Raw genomic sequence first — 5,159 nt, 5'->3', positions numbered from 1 at the left:
TTCATGCAGCTGAAGGAGAGCACTTGAAGGGCAGGAAAAGAGCTTGAACATGGCAGTGACAAATGAGGGCGTGGCAACAAGAGCTCTCTCCTTTACCATGCTATGTTACTGCCACCCCTTAGAGGGCAGGACCAGGACTTGATTGTCAGATTTCTGTGTATGTCTCCCCAGCTATGTGATTTAAAAAACAAACGTGGGTAAGACCATTATGGTGGGAGTGAGAAACCTGTAGGTAGTTAGTATCCCCAGTTAAGGGGCATAGAGCAGTGCTGCTAAGAGTAGCAAGATGTTGTTTGACATTTAAAAATAGACCTAACTCTACCAATTAGTCTGTTCTGCCCATGGTAACCTTATTCAATGCTATGGTGGTAATCATTTCTGGAAAGCTTTGACATATTTTATCATTGAACTGCCAGGTTCACACTTAGCTGTAATTCATTCACAGATAAGTGTGTCTTGTTAACCAAATTATGTTGACTCCCTTGGAAATCTGGTGTGAGGACTTTCCTGTTTCCTGTCTTCGTGTGGTTTTATGGTCTCATGACAGACCATTAACGTGAAGAAAGATTGATTATTGTCTTGGGTGCCAAAGTGTAATTTGGCCCCATTTTCATTTTTCTTTTTCATCAGCTGCAGAATCATATGCATTTATCAAAATGGGTGTCATCTGTTTTGAAATTCATGAAGTTAGATTGCACACTTGTCAAACATTTTTTTTCTGGCATTGACAAATACATCAACATCAAGCTTTGCTTAAACTGTTTAGAAATGGAGATGTCCAGGTGAAAGAATGGTGGAATGAAAATGAAAGACTAGGGCCTGGAAGGGCTCATTCATTCCACCACCATTTTTGAATGCATTCAGTACACACAGCAAATTGCCAAACATGGACTGAAGCCTGTGGGGGTTGAAGGAATGTGAGGCTGACTCACTTATTGAAAAATATTTAGTGCTTACAGTGCTCGGCACTGTGCTAGCCACTGGAAACAGTAGCAACAATACCAGCAAAGTCTCTTCCCTCAGAACTTACATTCTAAAGAGTTTATATGAGATAAAAGAAAGGCACTGTTTAGCCCTTATCCTCAAGGATCTTATAATCTGCGTGGAAAGAAAAAAGTAAATGCACTAAGTTAAAATTTCAAAACAATGCAAAATTGGGGCAAATGAATAAAGAATGCATTTCAGATGTAGGAGATTGAGGCAAGCACAGTAAAAGAATGACTCCACACTGCCTCTGCCGGAGACTGGCTAGGACACTCCTCTAGGAAGTCACTTAACTGCCTCTGTTTCCCAGAGCAGCGCTCCAGGGACAGTTTTGCTGCTGATTAGAGCTTCTGACTATCCATCTTGAAGGCCATTCACAATGAGTAATCTGGAAGAAAGGCAATCTCTGAACGCAAGTTCAAACAACTATAGCGAATATCATACTAACTAGTGATATAAGTGTTTCTTTAAATTAACTAGGTAAGACTGTTTCCACTGGAGTTAATGTGGTATTAGAGGTTGTAAGCAATGCAGCAGACAAGGAAGAGTAATATGGTTTTAAGAATCAAAAGGAGGAAGTTAAATTGTCATTATTTTCAGAAAGTATAATTGCTTACATAGAAAATTCAAGAGACTCAAAAAACTATTAGAACTATTAAGAAATTGCAACAAGTTTAGTGGATAAAAATAAAATTTAAAAATCAACAATATTCTAATACATCAGCAACAGCCCATTAGAATACGTAATTTTAAGAATGCAATTCATGGGACTTCCCTGGAGGTCCAGTGGTTAAGACTTCACCTTCCAATGCAGGGGGTATGGGTTCGATCCCTGGCGGGGGAGCTAAGATCCCACATGCCTCGTGGCCAATTAACCAAAACATAAAATAGAAGCAATATTGTAACAAGTAAAGACTTCAAAAAAATGGTCCACATCAAAAAAAAAATCTTAAAGAAAAAAAAGGAATGCAGCGTGTGGGTGCCCGCCGAGCCCTGCCGGGTGCTGGATCCCAGAGTGCCCAGGACGGGGCCCGAGGAGTGGGCACCGGGCCGAGGCAGCAAGCGGTAAGTAGCGCAGACGGTGGGCGCTGCCTGAGGCGACAAGGACCGCGAGCGAGATGGTAAAGAACAGGTCCAAGAAAAGCTCGAAGAAAAAAAATCCCAGCAGTAGTAGCAGCAGCAGCAAGTTGTCTCCAGTTTGTTATGAAGTAATTACCTTGAAGACTAAAAAGAAGAAGATGGCTGCTGATATATTCTGCCAAAGAAAACCAGCCAACTCCAGCAGCACCACTGTCCATCAGTACCACCAGCAGAATCTCAGTAACAACAACCTATTCCAGCCCTGAATTGGCAAGGTCTTTATCCCACCATTAGAGAGAGAAATGTGGTGATGTTCAATAATGATTTGATGGCAGATGTACATTTTGTGGTTGGGCCACCAGGTGGGACTCAGCAGTTGCCAGGACACAAATATGTTTTAGCTGTTGGGAGCTCCGTGTTCCATGCAATGTTTTACGGAGAACTTGCCGAAGACAAAGGTGAGATCTGTATACCAGATGCCGACCCTGCTGCTTTTCTCGCTATGCTGAAATACATCTATTGTGATGAAATGGACTTGGCTGCAGTCACAGTCTTGGCCACTCTTTATGCTGCCAAAAAGTACATCGTCCCTCACCTCGCCCGGGCCTGCGTCAATCTTCTGGAGACCAGCCTGAGCGCCAAGAACGCCTGTGTCCTCCTGTCCCAGAGCTGCCTGTTTGAGGAGCCGGGCCTGACCCAGTGGTGCTGGGAGGTGATCGACACCCAGGCCGAGATCGCTCTCAAATCTGAGGGATTCTGCGATATTGACTTCCAGACACTAGAAAGTATCCTCAGCAGGGAAACTGAATGCCAAAGAAATTGTGGTTTTCGAGGCAGCTCTCAGCCGGGCTGAAGTGGGATGCCAGCGACAAGATCTGGCTTTGAGCACTGAAAACAAGCGGAGTCCTCGGGAAGGCGCTTTACTTGATCTGCATCCCGACCATGGCCCTGGACGATTTTGCAAACGGTGCTGTGCAGTCCGGAGTCTTAACTCTGAACGAGACCAACGACATCTTCCTCTGGTACACCGTGGCCAAGAAGCCTGAGCTGCAAAGCCCGCAAGGGCCTCGTCCCCCAGCGCTGCCACCGTTTCCAGTTGTGCGCCTACCGGAGCAACCAGTGGCGCTACCGGGGCCGCTGCGACAGCATCCAGTTCGCCGTCGACAAGAGGGTGTTCATCGCGGGCTTCGGGCTGCACGGCTCCAGCTGCGGCTCGGCCGAGTACAGTGCCAAGATCGAACTCAAGCGGCAGGGCGTCGTCCTGGGGCAGAACTTGAGCAAGTACTTCTCAGACGGCTCCAGCAACACCTTCCCCGTGTGGTTTGAGTACCCGGTGCAGACTAAGCAGGACACCTTCTACACGGCCTGCGTGATCCTGGATGGTAATGAGCTCAGCTACTTTGGACAGGAAGGCATGACGGAAGTTCAGTGTGGCAAAGTCACCATCAACGGCACCGGGGTGCATGGGGGGAAGATGCCCAAATTTATACTCTACGCTTGAGCACGCTTCCCAGAGCAGTGCGGGCTCTGAGGTGCACACCACACTCCTACTTGCTTGATGCTTAGCTCAGCTGCAGATAGGCGATCAGCGCAGGTAATTTGTAATGAATGGAGCTGTAGGCAAGTTCTAATTTCTTTCAACCTTTTAATTATGTACAGGCAAAAATGCAGTGTTCAGCTTTTAACTGTATGCCTAAAAGAGCCAAGTTCTCATCAAGGCTTGTGGTTCTTAGAGTTGCGTTTATACATCTGGGGAGATTTTGCGTTCTTTTCCAACTGCCCCACTGACCTCCCAGTTTTGTCCCTCTTAGGAAAATTTTTGGATCACTTCAAATTCTCTTCTGGGCTTTATTTTAAGTAGGAATAAATAGTCTAAAATAACAATAACAAGAATTATTTTTAAACAGAACCCCTCCCTCCCCCCAAAACGATAAACCTCATTGTACAATTTTGAAAGACGTTTCGCTTGATAATAAGTAATAATTTAGAAAGTAGACAGTAGTCATGTTTACCTTATTATTTTATTTCCTTTTAAATATTTTACTTTGGGGCATTGCTTTTTCTTAAATCCTAAATTCATAAGATTGTTAAATTTTAAGTTGCAAAGTGTCAGTGTAAAGTAAGCAAGTAAGAAATTGCAAGTTTTAGGTCATGACTTTTTGCTACAAACAGATTTATATTCTTTTAGTTTAGAAGACAAAATATTGCAGTACAGAGACTTCTTTTAGAAGTAACTAAATTGTAAAATTTTATTGTCATTAGAAAAAAGTTGCAGGCCTATTAATTTAAACTAAAATGGTTTTAAAAGGGAGCCTAAGAAAGCCCCATATGGCAAATAGTTTAACTGATGGCATATTATAATACAGAGTTTGAAAAAGTCAGACTCTTTTCCCCCTGTTTAGCTTCTGATCCCTGCCATTTGCAGACTTTCAAAAGTTGTACTGTATAGAATTCCTATTCCCCTTTTCCCATGAAAAGAGGACCAAACGATTCTTTAAATGAATGGAAAAACAATTAGTTTTGTAGCACCACATGTTAATGTAATAAGATACTTTTATTCATTGATTTTTTTCCCCTGAAATATACTTCACCGGATCTACTTTGACCACATTGTATCTTCTTAGTTAATTATAATTCTGCCCTGTTCCTGGACTGCTAGAATCTGGCCTCTGGCTATCTTAAAGTGCCAATATATACCTGCAGGGTTTTTAGAAAATGGTCTAGAGCGATACTCTTGATGATACCTAATATTCACTGCCTCAGCATCACATCCAGCTCTCTTATTTGTCCACGGATAATGTACACAAAGGAGGGAAAAGCTCATCAAAACATTCTCCTTCAGCAAAGGCTTGTGCTGGCTTAGTGCCCGTGACCCTGGTGGTATCTACTGTGTTCACTCCCAGTTGAAGTATCCATATGTTTCTGGGCAGCTTTTTTGCCCAGCGTGATCCTGAGATGGCTTCCCCGCCACCCAGAGTGTGGTCTCTGGCCGCCTCCTTCTCCTGCTCTGTGAGCCCGAAGCTGGCTCTGGAGCAGGAGTTAGTCCTGGAGTGGGTGTCTGCGTGGGTGCCCGTGCACGTTCAGGTGCGTGCCAG

The 5,159-nt window shown here is 44.0% G+C and overlaps 1 pseudogene; it reads left to right on the top strand.

The window, feature by feature from the left end:
• The first annotated feature begins 2,087 nt into the window (after positions 1 to 2,087).
• Positions 2,088 to 3,565, top strand: LOC132481714 (BTB/POZ domain-containing protein 3-like; annotated as a pseudogene).
• The last annotated feature ends 1,594 nt before the right edge of the window (positions 3,566 to 5,159 follow it).

Source organism: Mesoplodon densirostris, chromosome X (genome assembly GCF_025265405.1).
Source record: "Mesoplodon densirostris isolate mMesDen1 chromosome X, mMesDen1 primary haplotype, whole genome shotgun sequence".
In the NCBI taxonomy this organism is placed as follows: Eukaryota; Metazoa; Chordata; class Mammalia; order Artiodactyla; family Ziphiidae; genus Mesoplodon; species Mesoplodon densirostris.
This window is presented reverse-complemented; position numbering and strand designations above follow the sequence as displayed.